This window comes from Diorhabda carinulata, chromosome 7 (assembly GCF_026250575.1).
Source record: "Diorhabda carinulata isolate Delta chromosome 7, icDioCari1.1, whole genome shotgun sequence".
NCBI classification, from domain to species: Eukaryota; Metazoa; Arthropoda; class Insecta; order Coleoptera; family Chrysomelidae; genus Diorhabda; species Diorhabda carinulata.
In genome coordinates, this window is record NC_079466.1 from 15,591,016 (window position 1) to 15,617,828 (window position 26,813).

Consider the following 26,813-nt stretch of genomic DNA (forward strand, 5'->3'; position numbering starts at 1 on the left):
TAAAATGAAATAATATTCATTAAGTTAAATGGATCTTTTGGGATGTATAATGTGCTTTCCGACACTTTCGGAACTTTGCGTACTCTTTTAATTGCTCAAACTCTAGATTTAAATGTACTATAAAAATAACTCTACATTAAATATAAAGTTTTAGCGGAAGTTGTGGTGCTTGATGACATTAATCAATAATAAAGTTTATAGTGAATAATTTGAGAATTTTCTATTTCATCGCAATTATACAGAGTAATTGTTATAACATAACATTTCTTTTAACGATTTGCGTGTCCAACTTCTATTACCTCATATTCTATTGAATATAGTTTCCCGGGGAAAAAACAAATAACGTTTTTTTCGATCAGTTTTTACCTTTGACGCTACATTAATCTTGTGAAGCTAAAATATATCTTTTCATGATCCAAATAATGTATTGAGCCTAGTATATTTGGTTCTCGGTTTCCCTATTGGTTTTAAAGACATAATAAAAGTAAGAAGTCGTTTCGACAAAACCACGAAATTCCCAAATGTCCATAAATATTTTTAGGTGCACTACCAGTGACGTAACTTATTTTTGTAAAACATTTAATGCAGAGTACCTAAAATTAGTCATTTTTATAAAGAAATTATTCCAGAGGAGGTAAATAGCAAAAATTCACAATATTTTTAACGAATCTTCTCCTATTTTCACCTTACCTAAACTCAGTCATGGGAAAACAACAAAAAAATACCTGCAAAGTGTGATACTTTAGAAGGCAAAAGTTTGTAAAATATAAAAATGAATAAGAGAAACTTTCAACAACCAAAATGTACTTTCTGGGAAGAAGCTGCAGGCGATTAATAACAATTTCAAATAGAAAGCGATACGAGTCGATCGATATTTTAACAAATTGAATATATTGAATATATGTTACTTACAGAATAGATTCCTTGAATTCCTTGAACGATCTTTCATCACCAGCTCATTAAATCGTTGGGGTTTTCAGTCTTCTAGGGGCTTTATGTAAATGTTCCGTCATAATTTTTGTGGGTAATGCTAAGCATTTTGGCGAGTGTGTTTTGACACTCACACACACACACACGTGCGCGTGAGAAATCCCGTCCCTCCATGCATCTGCCTGTGTGTGTGTGTGTGTGTGTGTGTGTGTGTGTGTGTGTGTGTGTGTGTGTGTGTGTGTGTGTGTGTGTGTGTGTGTGTGTGTGTGTGTGTGTGTGTGTGTGTGTGTGTGTGTGTGTGTGTGTGTGTGTGTGTGTGTGTGTGTGTGTGTGTGTGTGTGTGTGTGTGTGTGTGTGTGTGTGTGTGTGTGTGTGTGTGTGTGTGTGTGTGTGTGTGTGTGTGTGTGTGTGTGTGTGTGTGTGTGTGTGTGTGTGTGTGTGTGTGTGTGTGTGTGTGTGTGTGTGTGTGTGTGTGTGTGTGTGTGTGTGTGTGTGTGTGTGTGTGTGTGTGTGTGTGTGTGTGTGTGTGTGTGTGTGTGTGTGTGTGTGTGTGTGTGTGTGTGTGTGTGTGTGTGTGTGTGTGTGTGTGTGTGTGTGTGTGTGTGTGTGTGTGTGTGTGTGTGTGTGTGTGTGTGTGTGTGTGTGTGTGTGTGTGTGTGTGTGTGTGTGTGTGTGTGTGTGTGTGTGTGTGTGTGTGTGTGTGTGTGTGTGTGTGTGTGTGTGTGTGTGTGTGTGTGTGTGTGTGTGTGTGTGTGTGTGTGTGTGTGTGTGTGTGTGTGTGTGTGTGTGTGTGTGTGTGTGTGTGTGTGTGTGTGTGTGTGTGTGTGTGTGTGTGTGTGTGTGTGTGTGTGTGTGTGTGTGTGTGTGTGTGTGTGTGTGTGTGTGTGTGTGTGTGTGTGTGTGTGTGTGTGTGTGTGTGTGTGTGTGTGTGTGTGTGTGTGTGTGTGTGTGTGTGTGTGTGTGTGTGTGTGTGTGTGTGTGTGTGTGTGTGTGTGTGTGTGTGTGTGTGTGTGTGTGTGTGTGTGTGTGTGTGTGTGTGTGTGTGTGTGTGTGTGTGTGTGTGTGTGTGTGTGTGTGTGTGTGTGTGTGTGTGTGTGTGTGTGTGTGTGTGTGTGTGTGTGTGTGTGTGTGTGTGTGTGTGTGTGTGTGTGTGTGTGTGTGTGTGTGTGTGTGTGTGTGTGTGTGTGTGTGTGTGTGTGTGTGTGTGTGTGTGTGTGTGTGTGTGTGTGTGTGTGTGTGTGTGTGTGTGTGTGTGTGTGTGTGTGTGTGTGTGTGTGTGTGTGTGTGTGTGTGTGTGTGTGTGTGTGTGTGTGTGTGTGTGTGTGTGTGTGTGTGTGTGTGTGTGTGTGTGTGTGTGTGTGTGTGTGTGTGTGTGTGTGTGTGTGTGTGTGTGTGTGTGTGTGTGTGTGTGTGTGTGTGTGTGTGTGTGTGTGTGTGTGTGTGTGTGTGTGTGTGTGTGTGTGTGTGTGTGTGTGTGTGTGTGTGTGTGTGTGTGTGTGTGTGTGTGTGTGTGTGTGTGTGTGTGTGTGTGTGTGTGTGTGTGTGTGTGTGTGTGTGTGTGTGTGTGTGTGTGTGTGTGTGTGTGTGTGTGTGTGTGTGTGTGTGTGTGTGTGTGTGTGTGTGTGTGTGTGTGTGTGTGTGTGTGTGTGTGTGTGTGTGTGTGTGTGTGTGTGTGTGTGTGTGTGTGTGTGTGTGTGTGTGTGTGTGTGTGTGTGTGTGTGTGTGTGTGTGTGTGTGTGTGTGTGTGTGTGTGTGTGTGTGTGTGTGTGTGTGTGTGTGTGTGTGTGTGTGTGTGTGTGTGTGTGTGTGTGTGTGTGTGTGTGTGTGTGTGTGTGTGTGTGTGTGTGTGTGTGTGTGTGTGTGTGTGTGTGTGTGTGTGTGTGTGTGTGTGTGTGTGTGTGTGTGTGTGTGTGTGTGTGTGTGTGTGTGTGTGTGTGTGTGTGTGTGTGTGTGTGTGTGTGTGTGTGTGTGTGTGTGTGTGTGTGTGTGTGTGTGTGTGTGTGTGTGTGTGTGTGTGTGTGTGTGTGTGTGTGTGTGTGTGTGTGTGTGTGTGTGTGTGTGTGTGTGTGTGTGTGTGTGTGTGTGTGTGTGTGTGTGTGTGTGTGTGTGTGTGTGTGTGTGTGTGTGTGTGTGTGTGTGTGTGTGTGTGTGTGTGTGTGTGTGTGTGTGTGTGTGTGTGTGTGTGTGTGTGTGTGTGTGTGTGTGTGTGTGTGTGTGTGTGTGTGTGTGTGTGTGTGTGTGTGTGTGTGTGTGTGTGTGTGTGTGTGTGTGTGTGTGTGTGTGTGTGTGTGTGTGTGTGTGTGTGTGTGTGTGTGTGTGTGTGTGTGTGTGTGTGTGTGTGTGTGTGTGTGTGTGTGTGTGTGTGTGTGTGTGTGTGTGTGTGTGTGTGTGTGTGTGTGTGTGTGTGTGTGTGTGTGTGTGTGTGTGTGTGTGTGTGTGTGTGTGTGTGTGTGTGTGTGTGTGTGTGTGTGTGTGTGTGTGTGTGTGTGTGTGTGTGTGTGTGTGTGTGTGTGTGTGTGTGTGTGTGTGTGTGTGTGTGTGTGTGTGTGTGTGTGTGTGTGTGTGTGTGTGTGTGTGTGTGTGTGTGTGTGTGTGTGTGTGTGTGTGTGTGTGTGTGTGTGTGTGTGTGTGTGTGTGTGTGTGTGTGTGTGTGTGTGTGTGTGTGTGTGTGTGTGTGTGTGTGTGTGTGTGTGTGTGTGTGTGTGTGTGTGTGTGTGTGTGTGTGTGTGTGTGTGTGTGTGTGTGTGTGTGTGTGTGTGTGTGTGTGTGTGTGTGTGTGTGTGTGTGTGTGTGTGTGTGTGTGTGTGTGGTGAAATCCTTGTAACATCTGTAACATTGTACAGGTCCGTCATGCCTTTCTTGTTCTACCACTCTTATTTTGGTGTGGCATAGGTATTTCAGCTTCTTGTATGCTTGTTTCTCTGTGGGCTCAATTACTACCATGTATATCGGTGTTGTCCTCGTTTCTTTGTTCGTCTGTCTGGAAATCAGATACTCTTGTTAGTGATTCCTTTACTATTGTTTCTCTTGATGACATCTTCTATTTTCTTTGACGTGATTGCCTGGCGTACTTTATCATCTTCTCCCTCATCTGTTTGTGAATGTTTATAATATTTCAAATCTTTTGTTGTGTGATTTATTGTATCTGCTGATGCAACTCTCTTTGCTTGGTAGGTGAATGGATTGGCAGATTGTATATACTGAGTGATCAACTTGTAACCCGTCTATGAAGTTAATAATACATAAAATACAAGAAATATAGATTAATACAGAATTTAGGACGAATTCTTTAGGATATTCATGTAGAGTGCCTCGTATAAGCAAAGACGTATAGAGCAGCCGAAAATATGACAATTCAGTGCAATTCAATTTTATACCAAGTTGCATCCTTGAGGAGCTGAAGAGCTTCTAATTATGGCTCAAATAATTTCTTTATAACTTAAACATACCAAATTTGGTACTTTGTATGCTGTTAAAAGCATTAAGTAATGGTGAGTAGAAGACTATACGATATTTAAATAAATTTAAGACGACAATTTGAAACGAATGCAAGACGTTAAATGGCTAAGTAATACCAACGAAGCAAATGCCATCCACGGAAAATTATTCGACTAAACATTCCATTTACAGAACTTTCACCACTTGGTCATTACATCGTTGGGGTTGTCAATCTTCTGTGATGTCTCACTTTTCTGAGATTTATGTAAATGTTCGGTCACACTTTTTGAAGGTAATGCTAAGTATTGCACACTTTTGCAACTTGTAACCCGTCTATGAAGTTAATAATACATAAAATACAAGAAACATAGATTAATAGAGAATTGAGAGAGGATGACGAATTATTTAGGATATTCATGTAGAGTGCCTCGGATAAGCAGAGATGTATAGGGGAGCCAAAAATATAACAATTGGGTGCAATTCACATCTGTACAAAGTTACATCTCTGAAGAGTTGAAGGACCTCAAGTTATGACCCAAAATTTTGGTAACAATCAATTTCTTTGCAGCCCTTTAGCTTAGAAATACTAAATTTGGTACTCTGCTTGAGGCAGTTAAGACCATTGCGTAATAATAAGTTGAAGGCAATCGAACATGGGGGCTCAATTAGAGGTCCTACTCTTAAAATTAAAGTTTAATCGAAAAAATTTATCTCCATGTTATACGAAAAGTTACAAGATCAGGAGCTGGCTATAATTTTATAAATCAAATTTGATAATATGCAATTCTGTTATTAAAGTAATTGTATTTTTTTAAATAACTGGAAAATTCTCATTTCCTCCAGAAAAACCTAACACCAAAAATAAACCCATTGGTTCGCTAATTAAGAATTTATTGTAAAAGTGTTCATATCTTAGAATCTCATGAAAATTTGATAAAGGCTTGAAGAAAAGTCGAAACGTCAAAATTTATCTTTCTTTTAAAAATTATAAAAAAAACTAATTTTAAAACAGAAGAGACCTAAAATTAAGAACATTTAGATGCAATAATATATCAAAAGGTCTAAGAAATAAGAAATTGAAGAAATTTGTTTTTATATAGATTCAATTACAAGAAATTTCATACCGTACTAAATCACTTCCCTGACTTAAAACGTAAATAACTATTTTGATACGCTGATAGCCTCTTATATCTTTCTAACCTCAATCCAGTACAATTTAGTAAATTTTTTTGATGATATCGTTAGTTTCGTGGAAATATTTCAATATGAACAGTCACTATGAAGCAATATTTGAGCCATGCATATTTTTATAATATCCTACTAAAAATAGTGTGGAAATTGAATTTATTTGAATCTAAGTCACATATTTGACCCATCGAGTTAATGCGATACTATGATATTCAAAATCTGCAGGTGTACTACCCTTTTATAGTCGTGAGTCGCGAATTATTTGCACAATAAAGCGAGTTATCATATTTCCATATCTACAATAATACTAGAAAAAGAAATACTCTGCTTATTTCGGTCGCTGCATAATATTCATTGGTCCCAATGGTAAGAAACAACATTCATTAATTATTTCATTTCTACAGGGATTATAAGTGGCATGAACAAAAAAAGGAAACGCTTGGAAGGTTTTCATTGTGAATTTCAATGCACCGTATTTCCGTCTTCCGCGAAGTTATCACAGTCTCAGAGCTTAGTGCCAGATATTGTTCAAACCCTTGATTTATTAAAAGGACAGCACTCGTAGTGGTTAACGAAACTTTAGAGCAGTTACAGCTCGTTTCAATAACATCATAAAATATTTTAGTTAGTAGTAATTTTTCACTTTGTATCAACAAAATTTTTTCTATATGAAATCGTTTTCAAGGGAAATTGCTCTTATTTTGTCGAATAGTTGATGTAAGATTGCAAAATCCATGGATATAGAAGAGGAAAGGAACGCGTTGGTTAGTTCTTATAAATAAAATTTCCTCAGCCCATCCCATTCCGAGATATCACCTTTAAAAGTGGTGTCATGTGTGTGTCACCTACGTGTCATGAATTGTCGTACACGTTCAAAGATTTGAGGTGTATTTCTAATGGTGTCACATGCTACAATGGGTGTTGTATAGACTAATGATTTAAGGTAACCTCATAAGCAGAAATCACAAGAACTTAACTCTAGAGATCTAGGATGTCCTCCTCGACCAATTCAACGGTTGGGATATGTTGTATCTAAATGTTGCCAAGCAGTCCGAATAAAGGGCACATAACTCGGGCGGAGCTGTGACGGGAAATGCTAGTTAGGCATAAATTTGAAGTGAATTGCGTAGAATAATTGAAAATTTTCATAACTTATTATTCTGTAATTTTATACAAATAATTGAGTAATGTCTTTATGACGTACCTATGAAATGTTACCTGAGAAAAAATATTAAAATTGAGCACGAAAACATTTTTGAGTGAAAAAAAAGTATCTTAAATGTCTTTTCACAAGATATGATCTGTATGAATACTTGATAAATACAAATGCGCTCGGTCATATGAGGTCTGGCTATTAAATAACGAGACTGGTTACGAAAAGGGGTTTTATTATAAAAATTATTCTACATTCGAATGTTTCCTTTCAATATACTCTCCTTCTCTCCCCCATACCTTTCTATACGTTTTTTCCATTGATCGGAGCAGTGCTGGAAGTCTTATTTAGTGAGCGCCTTTAGGAGCACTGCCGATTTTTGCTTTACCGCTTCCATCGACTAGAATCGGGTTCCTTTCAAAGTATATCTTTTTCTAACCTTTCAAGGAAATCTGAGAAGACGCGTTGACACAAGATCTTTTGGTCAGGAGTCAGATTTGTTGGCACCAGCCTCGCATAGACTTTTGTCATGTGTAATTTGTCGTGTAAAATTTCTCTAACCGTTTCTTTATCGGCGTTTACAGCCTTGGCAATCGAACGGATGCTCATTCGACGATCTGCACGCACAATTTCGTTGATTTTGGTAATTGTTTCCGGAGTTGAAACAGTCACAGGGCGACCTGGGCGCAGGTCATGTTCAGTGCTCTCTCGGCCCTCACTAAAGCACTCACACCACTCAAAAACACACGCACGAGATAGAGAATTGTCGACATAGGTCTTTGCAACAATTTATAGCAATCCGTTGAAGTTTTTTTCAATTTAACGAGAAATTTGAGATTGCTCCTGTTTTTCGTCACACGTGATTTTCGGTATGAGAAAAAAAAACACGTTCGGCTCAAACCGCTACTGCACAAATACTATAATAGTGACGGAAACGTGTTTTGGGACGTGCATAGACAAGATATCTAGATACTTAACGCACTACTCGTTTTTTACACCACCCGTCTAGGGCGCCTTCTAGACGCGCAGACTCGTTATTTAATAACCAGACCTCGTATATTCCTATAAGTTAACCATACTTCAGGCTTCTCTTTACGGTTCAACTACTTGTTCCCGCTTTTTAGAATTTTATACTAAAACCATATTTTTTATGTCCTCAAGACTGATTCGAGTATATAGGTGTTTTAAACGTAAAAGATTTTATATTATATTGTCATTTTACAGTTATGTTACAAATTTTCTGCTACATAAATATAAAGTTCAACCTACTCCGCAAGAAACTATACAAACTTTTTAATTTTTTATGTATTTCGCTTGGGTAATTCAAGCAAGCCCTTAAAACTATAAATTTTTATAAAAACTGTTTAAACTTAAAGTTTTCTTTAACAATATATTAAAAGAAGCTTACCGATTAGTGCATCCAAAGAAGGTAGTTCCACTAGAAATAATATTAAAACCGGCCTGATTGACATGAAGATCATTTTACATGAGAATTTGATTACGAAAAAGTTTTAATTCAAAGTGATGTTTGAAGTGGAGAATATAATATGAATTCATCACAAGACACCTGCATGGCAGTCAATTCAATGGACTGGATTCTACAAAGGTTATTTGAAGTGACCAGAAACGCAGTCTTCTTATTTTGCGATATAATGAACATCGCCAATTTGGAACATGTAGAAACAATTAACATTGACTATTACTGTATATTATTGGACCCATTAAAGTATGAAATCATCAAGAAACTTTCCCAAATAAAGAAGTAGTTTCTGTATCCACCATATTCTCCAAATCTGACCTTCAGCGACTACTGGTCGTTTTCGGGTTTAAAAAGTTGTCCAAGGAATGAATATTAAACAGAGGTTGAAAAAAATCCAAGGGAATATGTGAAAATGTGGTAAAAATGTTATACATATGAATAGAACTGAAAACTGGACCAGGAATTTATGAAGCACTGAGATAGGAGTTGATTTATCATTATAAAAATTTACGAAAATAAGTTCTTGTACCCATACTCCTCGATTTTATTCAAAGTTAAGCAACTTATAGCAACCTATAACTAATAGGGTAATATATCAACACAGCTACTGATAAATGATCTGGAAAGAAAGTATAACATAAAAATATCAAACATCGATAAAGAGGTCTCGAGCGCTCTACTAAACAAAAGATAGTATCAACTTCATCAATTGAGATAATTTCATTTCGATATACTAGAGTTCTAGAAATGTAAAGTTATAAAACGACACTTGGGGTATAATTGAGGTCTTTATTGAAAAGTGAACTCTAGAAGCTGGCTCTCACAAGATTGAGTTTTCTATTATGTCCTTCAGTTCTAAGGCCTCTTTTTGGAATTTGTTCCTTAACATACCATACAGATGGAAGTCACAAGGCAACATATCTGGCATGTGAATTAGATGCTTTAGCTGCCTCCACTCGAGCCAGTACACTTTGTGTGACTCCGGAGTTTGGACGCGCAGGACCACTCGGGACACTACAACTAACTGATTTGTCACGTACTCAGCTTTTCTCTATAAGGGTATACATTTCGGTTTAACGCTTCCGTAGTCTGATAACGCCCCAATTTTTATGTATCTTCGATTTTTCGTACACCATGATATCCTCACATGTACTGCCGCATCAATTGGATGAATTAAACAATTGCCTTGCCAGTACGTCCTTAGATGTCTGAATATCTCATCCAAACGCGACGTATCCAAATTTGAACTGGTTCGATTATCAATACCTTCTTATTTCAACGCCCCTATTATAGATAGTTCAGGAATCAAGGGTTTTGGCCTGACACTAAAACCAATAGAAATTATTTCTGGTATACGAGCAGTTTTCGAACAGTACTTTGAGAGAGAAAAATTGTTCTGCGAGCGGCTATGGAAACTGTGGTGAACTCTCAGAAAACGGTGTTCAAAATTTCATTACAATATATAAGAACAAAAAAAGGTTTAAATATTTTTTTTCAAAAAACGCTTCCTTCACAAATTAATGAGCTACTCGGAATACTAAAAGACTTGACGTGTAGTAGTAAACGGGATTTTAAGGAAAAATCCTTTAGTAATTGATATATACAGCTGGCAAGTGTCGTCAACAGTGGTTTCAATTTGTTATCTGATGTTGAAATAATTTTGTTCAATAAATAAAAATTTTAATTTTACTGATTTTTCATATTTTTTCACTGGATAATTTTGACAAGCAGAGTTTGTTACAAGATTCAGCAGGTCAAAATTGAACAAATGAAGATATAACATCAATTCCCACCTTTTGTTTGGCCAAATTCAAACACGTTTTCCTAAACATAGTTTTAGGTTTGCTCATTTTTTCTTATCGATGTCTTCACTATTGACGTAAAATTATCAAAGTGCAGATTCATGAAAAAGGCCATCCCTGTACCACACTTGATCTAACGACTTCTTTAGAGCGCGTTTCCCTCTTACGCGGTTCTTTATTTGTGGTATATTATGAATGATTAAGACCAATAATAATGCTTCTCTTCGCCCAGGATGTTCACATGCTGATCACGCACTGATCATTGTTTTGGTTTACTATTTTTCTTTGATAAATAGATTTTGAGCCTAAATATGCATTTTTCACTCAAAACAAATTGTCGTTGGTTATAAAAATAGTAAATCACTAAAGGTTTTTCGAAGTTCTCAACTCATATATTCTGTCTCCTGTCTAAATATAAAAAGTTATGAATAGAAGGGCTCCTTTCCACATAAACTGATACAATAGGGGCGTTTTCATAATTGTTTATTATTGTAATAACGAAATCTATGGATTCAGTGAATTCTCACTCTAGAACATTAGCTATAGTAGACTCGCGGTCATCCGACCTTCCGAATAATCCGACCTACTGGGGAAATGTCATGTACAGTACGCTACATGATTGTATTCGCGTGCCAGTCGGTGACCGGATTTTCTTTTTGTTTCTGAGCGCTGCATTCCACCCCGCAGTCAAATGTAACTTATTTATTCAACCTATGGATCAGGGAACATTAGAGATAATGAAAAGGATTTATCGAAGGAACCTGCTTTCTTCTTTAATTGAAGCGATGGACCAGGAAGAAAACATAGTGAACAAATTGCGTCATCTTAATACAAAAGATATTGCTTACTACGTCGCTCAGTTATGGGAGAGTGTTGGAGCAGACACCGTTTCTAAATCTTGGAAAATTTTGCCTACAGAAAATCAAGTATCTCCAGGTGGAGAAAATTTACAGAAGAAGACTGAATCCGTCAACAATAGCTCACTTCCATGGTTACAAAAAGGGCCGGGTTGTGCGGACGCAGCAGAAGAAGTTGTGAATGAGTGGTTGGTCCAAGATGAACAGTATGAAGTGACAGATGAAGTAATAGTGAATATGGTAAACGAAAGAGGAGAAGAAGACGATGAAGAGGACATGGTGTTCAAAGACTGTGCGACACAGCGAAGAACACAAGGATCTAGAAGTATCGTTCAATTATGCAGAGTAGCTTGAGGAAACATCTATCGAACTTTTTTACCAAAGTCTAAGTTTGGTATCTACACATTGTAAAATATATGTTCTTACTTTTCTGTTAGATGTTTTGGTTTGTATGATTCAGTTATGTTTTAAACTAGCTATGTATTTGAAAAGATTACAATGTTTAGACTAGATTAATCAATTTTCAACTCCGTTTTTATTATTTTTCGTGTTATCCGACCTTGGTGCGGCCGGTTGAAGTCGGATAATTGAGAGTCTACTTGGCTAAATTGAAATCTACCATTGGTTTCTATCACATTCCTAATTTTTTGAAAAGTTCTACCTTCCGTTTTGCCTGTAATATTTTGAAAAGCTGCCTGAATTGTTTTATTAGTTTTAGTTTTTATTAGTTAGAAACAAAGCTATAATTGGTTATCATAAACGAAAATTGTTCTATTTATGTTTTTTCGAATAATTGCTCAACATCAGTAAGGGATTGGAAAGATTTATCAGATCATTCTGAAATTAAATATTTTAGTTGACAATCATTATCGCAATAAGAAAGCGGCTTCCAGCCAAGTGCCCCAGCTTGTAATAATAGAATGAGGTGGAAGAGGAGTGTTTACAGAACTGAAACCTTATTGGCACTTTAAGGAAGATTTTTTTCATGTCTAAAATTGAATTATTTATAAGCAGAAAATGTTTTCTAATCCTTTCAGTATCCCTATTTGAAGTATGAGATTGGTTTAAGCATGGACAAGACATGTTACATCTATTAAGAATGATTTATTTTGAATTTCAGATTGGGAATATCCATACATTTTCCTCGAACCGTTTGACTACGAGCTTTAAGATTAGTTTCTTGAGAACAGCAATAAAAGTGATTCAGAATAGCATATTTATAAAATTATTTTTGTCTTAAAACGCCTACAAAAGCTCTTTATTTATCAAAATTTGTTCAATTATGTACAATATGCTATTCACCGTGAAAATTAAAAGGCTTTGTCTTCTCTTTAGAATGATTTTGTCGTGGTGCTGAATTGATTCGATGTTAATGTGTTTTCAGAGCCGCTGTCCATGAAATCCTCCGTATATTTCCAGTTTAGAGTCATTATAAATATATTCTAATCTGGCGTTTTAGATGTCGCAAAGTTCATTTATCGAGGTCTCAAACCACGAAAATTAGTATTGGCTTAGTTTACTAAAGGTTATGCTCATTGAACACGGTAATTCTTTTAATTATGAAAACATATCACCAGAAAATGTATTCGTTTCTCGGTCTACTTAACATATTAGAGGATTTTGATGGTTTTCGTTGCGATTTTTGTTTCTTATCGCTGATGTCTGAATAACTTCATTGATGGTTGGAATACCGAAGTTTGTATGTAATGTGTGGCTGCTTATAAACCATTAGGTATTATGCGAAGTATTTTAGATTGATAAGTTTGCAGTATCTTGGTGTTCGATGGCTTACTGCAACCCCATAGCTCTATGCCATATGACTATATTGGATTTAGAATGATTTTTTACATAAGTATCTTATTTTCCAGTGTTAACTGCGATCGTATGTCGATAAGCCAGTTTATATTTTGAAGTTTTATCTTTAGTTGTGTTTTTTAGCTTGTATGTGTTTCTCCCAAGTTAACTTTTGGTCCAAGTGTAGTCCGAGGTATTTGACTTCTGTTTCCACTGGAATCAGCTTATCGATTATGGTCACTTCCGGGCAGACACCTTGTTTTGTGTGGATTTGTCAGTGTTGACTTTCATTCTCCACTGATGTAGCCATTCTTGTAGAGCATTTAGGTGGTATTATAGCTTTTCTTGTAGGGTCTGGATCTGAAGTCATTATCCATCCATCCACTGATGGGTCTCCGTAGATCACTCTATGAGGCCTACTGGCCAGCGTCTTTTCAATCTTCTCTGTTCCATTGAATCAGTGTAAAGCCTGTATATTAGTGGATTTTGATGGTTTTCATTGCGGTTTCTCCCAAGGTAACTTTTGGTTCAAGTGTAGTCCGAGGTATTTGACTTCTGTTCTGTATCTGAAGACATTATTGCAGTATCATCTGCGAAAGTAGCGATTAGAGTATCGTCGGTAATCGGAATATCAGCAGTTTACATAAGGTACGGATAAGGGACAAGGACACTTCCTTGGGGAACGCTTGATTTTATGGGTTGATAATTGGATAAGTAGATTTGGACTTTGACTTGTTTATATCCATCACTTAGGTGAGATTTAAGTTAAAGAAAGATATGATGGGGTAACACATGATTCCTTCTATTCTAGTGCTTACATGATATTGTTCACTAATGACATGACACTGTTGGGTTGTCGAGTGTTCTCTGAATCCAAATTGATGTGTTGAAAACAGTTTTTCTTTAGGTATAATTTCGCTAAATCTATGTAAAAGGATTTTTTCGAAAAGTTTACATAGTTGTGGTAGTAAACTAATTGGCCTGTATGAGCTGGGTTCATGGTAAGGTTTTTCTGGCTTCGCTAACATGATTATCTATGCATATTTCCATTGTATTGGATAATTATTAATTTGAAGTATTCTATTGAATACTGTGGTGGTTAGTCCTTGGAAGATGTTTCAATACTTTCCCGGTGATATATCCTGGAGCTTTGTGTGGGCTTAACAACTGAATTTCTCTGTACACTTCTGATGGGGTGATTGCTCTTAGGAGAGGTGATAGTTGGTTGGCAGATTCTAAGTAAGTTTCTATCTCGACATCTATTATTTGATGGAAGTGGTGTGAAAACTTTAGCTAAGTGTTCTGCAAACGTGTTGCTTTTTTCATCATTTGTGCGAGCCCAGTTTCCATCGGGTTTTCTTAAAGGGAGGATTAACACAGTAGGCATCTTCAATTTTCTGGCAGCTTTCCATAGTGTATAATCTTGTGGTGATAAATTAGAGATGTAGTACTTAAAATTATCGTTTCTATTTTGACTTAAGGCGTTCTTGATACGTTGGATTTGTCTATTCAGAATTGTGTTGGTTTGTTGCCATTTTTTCTGGTTAAAACCTGAATAACATTTTCTTACTGTACGTCAAGTCCACAAATAACCCTCCTAAATAAAGTTTTTCCTTTAAATACATAAATCCAGTCTTGAAAACCGAAACGAAAGTCAACCAATCCAGTGATTGGTAAAACCAGAAGTATTAATTTCAGACGACTGGGTCCTCGATAAAAGGATTCTATTAGGGAAGATACGGAGCTATATACTAGTGTTCATATATTATTAATTATTTTATAACCTCAACAAAGTTTCTATTTTCTACAATGATTATCGTTGAATCGATATTACTCACTTGTTGATAATAAAAAATGGGGTATAGTTCACCTTAAATTATATTTATTTAACATTATTCGTAATTCGTGAATAGTAAATTATGTTTTCAAAGCTCGCGTGCTGAACGGAAGGTGTAACAGGTGAAGATTGTACAGCGTTATTTCTATAAACTATTTTAATACTTAATCGATAATTACATTAAACATTAACACGCTCGTGAGTTTGTTTGTAACCCTCCTTTGGACTAAAAGCAAATGGATCGGACCTCCGATCTCCATGTTGGAAATTAATTACACATCTACAATCTTACCAACTACACCGTAATGGCTCGATACAAGTTTCGACAAGATGTAGGTATATAGGCAGCCATTATATAAGAGTGGTATCAATTAAATGAAAAAATATTTAAGCGTGCTGTTAAAGATATGATTAGATATGATGTTTATCGTCAATATTCAAGTAGGGTTTTATTCAGTTGGCATTGTTGTAATTTTGTTAAGCTCTTGCTCTTGTACACCATTTTTAGCCAATCGACTAACCGCGGTTTATTTATTGGAGTGATTAGTAATTTTTTTTCTTGGAATTCAATCATTTCGTCAGACGATTTCGTCCAATTTTGAATCATATTTCTTCCAATGGACACATTACCATACCAATGATTAGTTTCGTATTCCCAATGTTGATTTTAATATTTGGGCCTCTTTTTGAAATTTTTTAAATAATCTGACTGGAGAAACGTTGTTTTCTATTGAAAATTAGCTTTTAGTACACATTCTTGGGATCTGTTTTCAGTATAATGTTGTACTGATTGGTTGTCCTCAATCAGATGATTTCAAATCAAATAATGTCATTGGATTTGTACCGTAGGAAAAAATTGTTGATGATAATAAGTGAAAATCAGTGGGTCAAACCATAATATTAAGTAGTTACACCTTGTATATGTATACAATAACTAGTAGTGAAGTGAAAAATTCACGGTAGACTGATCTAGCATTTCATAAATAATCCGAAACCTATTTAAAACAGCGATACATCAATGTAACTTCCGTGCTGCAATGGACGGTCAAATTCAATAAATTCAAGCTATCTCCAATTTTTTTTGAAAACACATCTTTTTCAGGGAGTTCGTAGAAATAACAAACGGTATCATAAATTATCTCCAAAATAATTCTGGGTTGAATGTATCGAACAGTCGATATGAAATGGACCATAAGAAGAATCTATTGTTTTGTTGTGTTATAACCAACAACTAATCCGAAATATTTTCGTGGGAGACCAAAATATGGTTTGTTTATGATATACTAGGACTAACTCACGAGATATTCGTCTACTGAAAAGCACCACCTCTTCATACAGTTTATAAAAAGATTTGTTTATAATACCGACGAGAATATAAATGAAATTATGAAATTAAATATATAAAAAAATACCGTTTATTGTGAAAAATTAGTATGGAAAGCATTGATGGACTTTTGCGATGATAGACAACTCGGAAAGCGCGATGCACGTTTATGAGTACTGTCAACATTTTTCGAAGTTGTGCTCTTTTGAGCTGGCAAAACGGGCACATTTGTCTCTCTGATTGTAAGGGATACCTTCCCCTTCTAGTTCAAAATAAGTTGTACTGGGTTAGACATCTAATTGAAAGTAAGCCTTTTGAAAGATAACGGGCAAATAATATTAATATTTCAATCAAATAATTCTATCAAGCGTCAATTTGAATATTGAATTTTGAAATTCCACGAATTTTATGTTTTTAGAAGAAACTAAAACATTCAAAATCCTCGAATCTTAAATAATTATTTCCCAGAAGATGAATACATAAGTATTTGAAAGTTTGGAATATATTAGAGTTAGTACACTTTGGTGTTTAATTTAACCACATTCCCAATAAGAAAGCGCTCATAATCAAGCTGACAAAGATGTATTTCCAATTTATATACCGTTATAATATTTTCACTATATACCAGTTGTTGCTCGATTGTACGCTCCACGTTTTTATCCAATGCTCCAAAATTCGTGCTCTGAAATATTCAAAAAAAAGGCAGTTGGTTTTTTGACAATAACTCGCTCAATTTTCAACCTGGCCTAATGGCGATTGATTTAATTGTGTTTAAATGATTGCACCAAAACTGAATTTGATGACATTATAATATTTCTTTGGAAGCAGTTGGTATTGAATGGGACAAATGGTTTTGTGGAAGGGACAATAGATATAAATGATAAAAAAACTCTAACACAGACTGTCAAAGAAAAATGGAGACATTGCAGAAAAAAACCTTGATACATTGTTTTTTATGTAGTAGAAGTCTCCAATAACAATCAGTAATCTTTAAATTTAGAGTATTAATGAAAAAAGTCGGATAATTGGAACAACTACAGGAAAAAAACTTTCGATTATGAGATATAATAGTTTGTATAAAAACGGGAGTGGGTGTTATTTTACGTTTAACGATAAATACACAGAAGCTCAATTTTCTAAATTTAGTTTATTACAAACAAAGCTATAAATTATCATTATATTGTTTTACGACAATAGCCGGTTTTGACGAGGGTGTGGTGAAACAAGTGTCAGATGACTTTGTGAAATATATTTCCCTACAAACTTTATCACGGACCAGATTAGGAAATCGCAATTTTGCGGGTATAGTGAACTTCAAAGTGAAAGGTTTTTGTTGGCAGTTAGGTCTATTCTGTTTTAAAATTAGTTTTTTTAATAAATTTTAAAAGGATGATGAAAATTGACGTTTCGACGTCTATTTTCTAAATATATCTGCCCTATGTAGACAGCGTCACAATTAGTACAAGGCACTTGATATATAATATCACTTTATTGAAATAATTCGATAATTGTTGGAAAACTCCTTGTAAGGAAAAATGTTTTATGTTTTAATGTTTCGTTTCTGTTTTGCTTTTTAATTGATTGTAGTACTGTGCAGACTCGATAATCCTAACTAATAAAAACCAAGGCGATTCTGATTAACAAATAATTCGGATTACCGAAGCAGTTGTTTTTTATCAAAAATCTTTATTATGAAACGCAAAAAAAATTACGAATAAGTAACTCTAAAAAATATATGTATAAAAAAGTAAGAATATGTATGTATTAATTCCTAAAGTAATTTGTAATTTCCGCTTGCCTTACACATCTTTGATTATTCATAGGTTATTTCTTTTGATCTTTAAAGTACAAGTATATCATTTAATGGAATATCATTTTCTTCGGCCCATTTTAAACACAGGTTAAAACTTTCAGCTGCTTCAGCGGTCTTAACAGCTTTATTTTGATTATTTAATTCCGAGCCCTCGTGCTTGCTAACTTAAGGTTCATCTCCATCTGCTTCTTCCAGCTTCAAGCGGTAACAGATCTTCATCATTTTCAACAATCATTTTTGTTTACATTCCATATCTCCATCCAAAGAAAGCAGATTAAGGCGTAATTCACTTAGAGGAATTAGATCTCCAGCATCATATTCAATGTTTTCGTTTTCGAACATAATTTTGCAGATTAAGGCGTAATTCACTTAGAGGAATTAGATCTCCAGCATCATATCCAATGTTTTCGTTTTCGAACATAATTTTGTCCCAGCACTTATGCAAGACTTCAGAAGATACCTTTTCCCAAGCATTTCATAGCTGTGTGTTCGTTACTTGATAAAATGTGCGGTGAAAGGTTTTTTGGTAAAATAATTTTATTAGACTGATAGCAATTTGGTCCATAGGCTGCAAGAGTGCTGTACAATTTGGAGGGAGGAATAATGTTGTAAATCTTCCATCTTCATTAGTTATCTCTCCTACAGTTCCTTGACTTGAGGCATTTTTCAGGCAAATTATGACTTCTTAAATGCCTCCTAACCTGAGGTATAAATGATTGATGAAACCAATCTATAAAAATCTTTGTAGTCATTCATGCATTAGCAAAGGATTTGTCTGCGTTTTTAAATGCTCGTGGTTTTTTTGCCTTTCCTTTCCCAGTAGCATCTTTAGTTTATGTGGCCCATCTGCATTGCAACAAGCTAAAAATTTTCTTTGCTTATTTTTCGACCTGCTGCGGTCTTCTCTTGAGAACGAACCAGCGTTTTTTCCAGCAATAATTTCCAGTAAAGGGCCGATTCGTCTGCGTTGTATATTTGAGTAGCTACAAGTTTTAATTGTCTTACTTCTCGTTTAATGTAGTCAAGAAAGGATTGACGACACTTTGATCATTGGATAGTTTTTCGCCGCACACTTTTAAAGCACGTAGACTATGTCTTTTTCGAAGGTTACAAATCTAGCCCCTGTTAGCTCTAAAATTATCATTTCTATATGTTTCGGTATAAAACTGTCTTGCTTTAGCAGATAAATTTTTTTTTTCAAAAAAATGAGGAGTGTATTTTAGAGCCACTAATATCTTATTATTAATTATATATTTTATAATAAAATATTGGTCAGATGTTGATTTAGTGGCCATAGAGTGTTATATCAATGATTATTCTTGTCAAACTGACATAAAATGGATTTAAATTTTCAAAATATGTCAGAAGTCTTCACGTCAAATTGATGATGTGCTTACACTGTTCAAAAGAATAAAATCCATTTTTAGATCGTATGCAAATTTTTAGGAACCAGCTGTACAACGAAAAGCACTAGAATTGTTTGAAAATTAATCCTACCTGTAGATTTAAGACTTTTTCTCTTTTATATCACAGATTTTAGATCACTTTTCCACTTTCTCCCTTGTCTTTCAATAATTTTACTTTTTTGTTTTATGGAAAATGTCTTGTGTTTTCTTTTAGGGGGCATTTTTATTTAAGCAAATATTAAAATAAACACCCACTTATATCACCTAAAATGGCATCACAAACATCCCAGCAAAGTATGTAAATATCACTGCTCAAAAGCGTACGAAAGCAGTAAAAATGCTGCACACCTGTTTAATTTGAGTCTCAGATATAAACAAAAGTGTAGTAATTGAGGAAATCCCTGAATATCTAGTCATAATTTCTATAGGAAATAGGCTAAAGTACAGGTTCGGATTATCGAGTACTATGAAATTCGGATTAGAGAGTATCCAATGTATTGAAAAATGTTTGTTCTGACTACTGAAGAATTTGGATTATCGAATGATCGGATTATCGAGTATGCTCTGTATCTGTTTATTCTTTTCTTGATTATGTTGTTTATCATTTTTTCCGGATAATTCTTTTCTTTCAATGCAGTTTTTGCTTTTTGAATAGCTAAGCTTCTAAATTCAGGATCTGATAGTTGGATAGATCTATCAGCCAAACTTATTCTCACTGATCTTTTTTGTGACATAGGATGACATAAATTGAAGTTCAAATATCTTGAGTACCAAATTCAACTTTTTACCAACTTATTGACACTAGACCTTGTTACGAGATTTGTATTAGCGCAGAAGAATGGTGGAGGTACTGTAAATGTAGCCAGAACTAGGAAATTATGGCATTTAGGTATAGAAATTATTACATGAGGAATAAACAACACATCTTAAGGATTTCTAGAAGCATGAAGATATAGGGTGATCCATTTGAAATAACAAAGATTCATGATTTTTCCGGAAAGAGGAAAGATCTGACAACACTGTATATACTACCATAATACGAGTTGATCGTGCAGATGCGGTAAGTAGAAGGAACGTCTTAATTAATAGTCTTCACCTTAATCGACTAATTATACTAATAGATCTGGAGAAGTAATAAATTACCTAGGAAAAATAGAAATAACAGCGTGAATTTACCTGAATTTATCTTGACTAACTGATTTGATAAAATCTGAATAAATGTCACGTCATCGTTTATCTTATAGTGTGAAGGATGAACGTGAGTCAGTTCTGAAGTAACTTTTCAGGTTTATTTCGTGATTTGACGGTATTACAATATCCTCAAGGACGAGGACGATGCGACAATAAATTTTTTATTTATAGTATATCAAACGAATGAAAAGTAGAGAGAGCGGAATATTTTCTGCATACAAACCCATTCAATATTTGAATAAATAAAAACATCGTTTTCTACTGTATGTCAGTTTTATATATTCGTAGATCCGTATGTCTTTTACGTGTGTATTACTCCCATTTCGATGTAGCGGAAGGCGACTTTCTTTATAAATGGCTCGACTTCTCCATTGGGAGTTGTTTTGAAGGCATTGATACGTTTCTTTTCAATTCAAAGCGAGGGCTTGTTTAGTTTGGGTTCGCTAGTTATGGTATGGTGTATACAGTTAAATATCGAACAATGGTTAACATCTATCTGGAATCAATTAACATTATTAGGATTACAATAAGAAGAAACTCTACTGTATTATTGTTCATGGCTGTTCTCTACTCCTATTCTTTCTAAATCTCCTTTTCACCCAACTGTTTTCGTCTATACTGGCTATATGCTCTATCCAACGAAGTCTTTTTGCTCTGACCACATATCCCATATCAGCTTGACCATAATGTACTTTGATCTCTGCATTCGTTCTTCTTCTCCACTCATCCGAAAATCCTCCTTAGTACTTTTCTTTCCTATATGTTTATTTTGTTTTCTTCTTTTTTGTTCATGATCCAAATTCACTAACTTAGCGGTTCTTGAAATATCTTTTGATCTTAATAGTCCTCCTAGGACTCCAAACGTTTTATTCCCCCTCGCCAGTCTTTTGTCGATGTTACTGGTTTGTCACTGTCACTGCCAGGTATTCGAACTCCTGTACTTTATCAAATCTCTCTGCTCATTTCTTGCTCTGTCATCACTTTTTTTTTAATTGGTTGCAGCTATTTAGATCCCTTCCAATCTCTAACTACCACATCATCTGCGTAGGCAAGGATTTTTATTTTGTTATTGTAAATCATCCCTTGGGTTCGGATGCCACTACTTCTCAGGATAATTTCTAATAAGAGGTTAAACAGCACCGTTGATAATGAGTCTCCTTGCTTTTAACCTCCTTTGTTTTAAACTTTTCCGATAGGCTTCCTTCGACAGCTACTTCATTCTCGGTGTTATTCAGTGTCATTTTTACCAAATCTAATATTTTCTTAGGTATTCCGAGTGCTGCCGAATTATTGAATCATATGCCTGCTTGAAGAGTTTCAGGTTTAATCCTTGGTCATAGCTATTATTCTGGATTGCCTACAATATGATATTGATACTCTCGGACTTGTTCGGCTAAGTATTTGTCTAATATATTTCTTATAATTCTAGCTAGGAATTTGTATACGATATCCAACAGTGTACTCCTTTAATTCAAGCAGTCTGTCATATCCACCTTCTTATCTACTGGGTAGATAATTGCCTGATCCCATTGGTTTGGCGTTACCTCTACCGAGACTGGTTCGTTCACTATCTGCTCTTCTTCAAACTCGTCTTCCTTGTTCCCTCTTGTTTCATCGTTAAGCAGTTCATTGGAATGTTCCCTCCACCTGCCCAGTTTTCCCTTTTTCCCTTTATAAGTCAGCCGTCTTGGTCTCTGTAATATTTCTGTCCGTCTTGTTTACCTATAATTCTGTTATTCATTTTGGTTTTCTTCTGTATATCGAAATTTTATTTTATGTCTATCTTCATTTAGTTATTTTTATGTTTGTTTTTAGTTTTCACAAGTTTTTACTCACAAATTTTAACAATTTTTTGTGAATGAAGTATTTCTCTCTCTCTTCCTAATTTGTACAATATTCCGTTTTGAATAGTACAGTTGTTCTTTGGTGGACATTTGGTAAAAAAATGGAATTTCTTTTTCGAAAAATATGCAAACAATATCATAAAACTGGGACCTGGATTAGGACAAGGCTAACAAATAAGACGACAAAGAAAGCAGGATATAAGTTTCAAAATTATTTATGACTTTTGTAAGAATTATCTTTCGAATTAATCATAATAACTAAGTTGAAATTTCTGGAACCGTTGGCGATATTCATACTGAATACACTGTTTAAATCACCACTACACCAACACTCACTATTACACTGTGTGACGCGCGTTTCGATAACCAAGTTATCGTCTTCAGAAACTGAAGATAAACTGTCAGGCTCAATTTAAAAAAAAAAAAGAGAGAAAACTTGTGACAAGCAAGCTAAAGAACAGATAAATAAATATCATTCAAGATTTTATTTTATTAGGAATGAGTTAGATTTGTGTTTTATATTTTTTATTATTTATCATGATATGAACGCGATGCTTCTACCCTTGTACGCTTTTGGTGAACATTCAAACATTTGGGGATCCATTTTGCAGCAATTTTTCTCATGTCTAAACTGACGTGAACTATATGATGAACGCGTTCGTATGAAATATGAAATCATGTACTGCATCGATATTTTCGGGAACTGACACAGAAACTGGCCTTTCCGATCAACCATCATCTTCATTGGAAAATTTACTCCCTTTGAAGCTTGCAGTCCAATTTTCCACTGTCGTATACGAAGGACATTGGTCACCAAGGATATTTAACTTATCTTCGTAAATCAGCTTACCTGTTAACCCTTTTCAATATAGATACTTGATGATGGCTCGTTACTACATTTTTTCGATTTTCACAATTTCGGTGGACATCTTTTTTCTTTTAATTTATTGCGTAGCTCTTGTTTAATTTTTTGACGTCAAACTTTACACTGACACTTCTAATAAGTTATTGTTCGTTGCTATGGTAACGCAATATTTTGTTTATGCATGGAACTGGTCTAAGCTAACTAGATATCAATACATCCTCGTATATACTTCGTGATTAGAGCTAACTGAGAGTTGCTAGTATCCCCACCTATGTATGAACTTTATACCTAATTACAATTTAATACTGCAGTTTATTTATTTGAAAATAATTTTCAAAACTAATTGAATTAATTTTTGATTTCCTTCCTACTCATTAGAATCAATACTTATCTGAGGTTGATTATTACGAAACCTTCTACTTAAAAATCGATTTATCTTCCGATATTAATCTAAACTAAAGATTCGAATTAATGAATTTGCTCCATAATCAGAGTCTGTATATTTTTTCAAAGTGTATCTCACTAACCTTACTTTCGCATTATATAAAAAACCGAATCGCTTTCCGCGTAAAACGGTTTAAAATAGAACTTTACCTTTTTACATTTCACTAAGTTCTGGCACAAAATCCTGACGTCCTCTTTTAATCCTAATATCTAGTAAACCGTATCCCTTCTGCTGTTTTAGATTGAGGGGAAGAGAAAGCGCGATATCCAACGGGTGCTCGCAATGTGTGTCGCAACTAGCGACGTCTGGATATAGGCGCCCGACTACGCGGCGCCTGCAGCGTCTTTCCTGGATTATCCCTTTACTTTGATGATACAGTTTCATATCTGACCTGGAAACAACTTTCGCTTACTTGAAATTGTAGGTCGATCGGAGAAAAAATTTTTTTATCGTTTCATGTATGTAGACCTACAGAAATCGACAGTATTTGTTGAGGGTGAAGTAGATGTATTTTGGCTATTTTTGATAAAACAGAATTCGAATTTTTACTTTTTCATTCAATTTTTATTCATAGATACGCAAATTATATATTTCCAATATTTTTTGATTATTTTAATGCAATTTGGAAATTTTAAATGAGCTTAGGTCATCATCATCAAGCCTTTCAATCCTTTGGATTATGGCTATCGCAAATGGCGCTTTGAAATCGTTTTTTTGAACTGGATTACTCTTGGTTTTCTATTTTTGTTTTCTTTATGATTTATCGTTTGGCTTCGCTGCTTTTGTTATTATTTTCCATTCCTTTTGGTCCCGGCATTCTGCTTTCTAGTTCTCTATATGTGGAGGAGGTCATAAGTGCTCTTATGTCCTTCTCTATTTCGTTTCTCCATGTCTTTCTCGGTCTGCCTCTTCTCATTGGCCACAACGAGGTCCATTGCGTTATTCTTTTGATATTGATCATTTCAGTTGATTTTTTTGTCATCATATGCCCAACCTAGTTGACTTTTGGGCTTTTATGTATCTCACTATATTTTTCTCCTCCAGCTCTTTTCAAGCGTGTCGCCTAGGGAGGCAGGGGGGGCATTTGAAGAATACTGGAAGAGGTCTTTAGTAATACTATGCTTGGATTCAATTATCACCTCCCTTGAAGTATATTTTGCTGAAAAAAACAGGCCATCATTCGCATTATCTAAGTTACATCCGGCGCCGATGCAAAAGATGACAACTAAAAATCTGAATCTATTGCCAAGTTTTACAGAACATAAAGAATGAAAATGGAACATTGGCAGCAATCGTGGCACGATAGGCTTAATTTAACAAATCTAATAGTTGTTGATGTCCTGAAAGAAACAAATTTCTTCTTTCCCGAAACGAAAAAAGCATTAAAAAATTTAATCGCTTTACCATGCACGAACTGTATAGTAGAGCGATCCTTTAGTCTTAGAAAACTAAAAACATGGCTAAGAAGCACCATGGCAGAAGATCTGGCTATGATGAGCTATAATAAATAAAAACCTAAATAATTTGAATGATAAAGTGGTTAAAGATTTTGCAGGATATCTCCGCAGACTATATTCTGAGTATTATCATTTTTGTTAAAATAAATAATTATTACTGTTTTTAAAAGTTTAATTTAGTTATTGTGCTGTCGAGGGCTTGTGAACTTTCATACATTGATATTGATATTAGATCTTATTACAATCGTCATTGAGGCAAAGAATTCCAAAAATAACGCTTCATACTCTCGACTATACCAGGCATTCATATTTTTTATCCTCCATAATACTGCTCCATTGCCCCCGTCCTAGTCATAAGCTGGCAACGCCCTTGGTTCTTTATCTATTTCTTCGTTTTTCTTTGCTCTCCTTTCTCCCTCTTATGCTGTGTTTGGACCCGTTGTAGCTCTCATTATCTTTCTGTCGGTTCTTCCAAATTCTTCTTCTTCCCTTTTGTTGATCATTGTTGTTTCCATCTGTACATTTTTATTTTGTTTTGTTTGGTTATGGTCTTGTTTTTTAATAGGTTTCTGTTTCTTCTATAGAAGTATCTTTTTGTATCCTTTCTCTTATCCTGTCTCTGGTTGTTTGTCCCAACGTTATTCACAGATAGTTGAAGGTCGATACTGTTTCATAGTTGTGTTAATTAGATTTTAGTTGGTTTGCTGGCTGTTTTCTTCATTTATTTCCAGTCCGTAATTGCTTGCTTCTTCTTTTAATTGGTTTATTGCCTTTATTAATGCTATTTGTCCATTTGCTATTCGCTATTCTGCGAGGTTAGTGGGTTGCTTAAAATATTTTCATTGATTCTAATCCTAACTACAACGCTAGATTGTAACTAGTATTTCTTGGTGCCGGGGAATTTCGGATATAACTGCAACATCTTTGATATTAACTAGCTTGTCATCAATAGAATTATACAGTCCATTAGCATTTTTCTTAACAATATATCAGTGGTTATCTAGTCATCCAAAGACCAAATAAATGTATTTGTACTATTATTCATGGAAAATATCATCATAGTCATAAAGTTCCTAGTGGATTTGGCAGTTGTTGGTGTTTCAGCAGTTGTGGTATAATGTCGCTGTCTCCATTAGTTCAATTCTGTTGACGAGAGCTCTAAATTTCCTTCTGTTTTCGGCTTTTTCTTTAGCTTCTTTCCATGAGTTTATCTGTTGCAGCTCTATCTTAATAGTTGTTCTCCGTTTCGTCTACTTCTTTTTCTTTTACTTGTTATACTATAATTTAATTCTGATTATGTTTGTTACTGGTTAGGTTAAATTAGATCTCCATTTTTTTTCAAAAGAGCTAGTTCTCGCTCCTAGAAAATAAAAAGCTTCAGCACAATAAAGATTTTGAAGAAGGTGAATTGTGCTTGAATCCACGTCTAAAAATCAAAGTTCTATTTGCGTGAATCTAGAAATAGTCACTTTATCGATTTCTATCTCTATTTTAGTTATAATATTTTCGATTCTTGAATTGAATATTGTTTCTGTTTGTCATCATCAGTAGAAATTACATTCGCTATCATTTGGTCTAAATTGAATTTTGGACATAACTCCCGGTCGCGGTTGAAAACTTTCTGCATTCAATGTTGTATAATTTCCTCCTTCATCAATCAATGTTACTGAAGTGTTGCGGAAACAATGACCGGTGAATTCCCTTGGGTAGAACTATTTAAGATACGTTGCTATTTCGTATGGGAACGTTTCCTATTCAATATATTTCTGTGGGTTGATTTATACACTTTGAACGCGGATGCGGAAACACGACGAAAAAAAATACATCTAGGTAATTGTCATATTATTTACATACAAAATTTTGTGTATCGTTATTGTTTTATATCAAGATTGCCAGTTATACAGAGTGATACAACAATTGGAATGTCTTCAAATTTATAAAATACTAAATGGTGGTAAATACTAATTCTGTAGAGTATAGGGTGGCGGA

The 26,813-nt window shown here is 35.3% G+C and overlaps 1 protein-coding gene across 1 annotated transcript in view; it reads left to right on the forward strand.

Annotated features, from left to right (window-relative positions):
• The window catches only part of LOC130896333 (frequenin-1), a 240,036-nt gene that overhangs the window by 21,463 nt on the left and 191,760 nt on the right, over nt 1-26,813 (forward strand). The gene's annotated exons all lie outside the window — the stretch shown is intronic.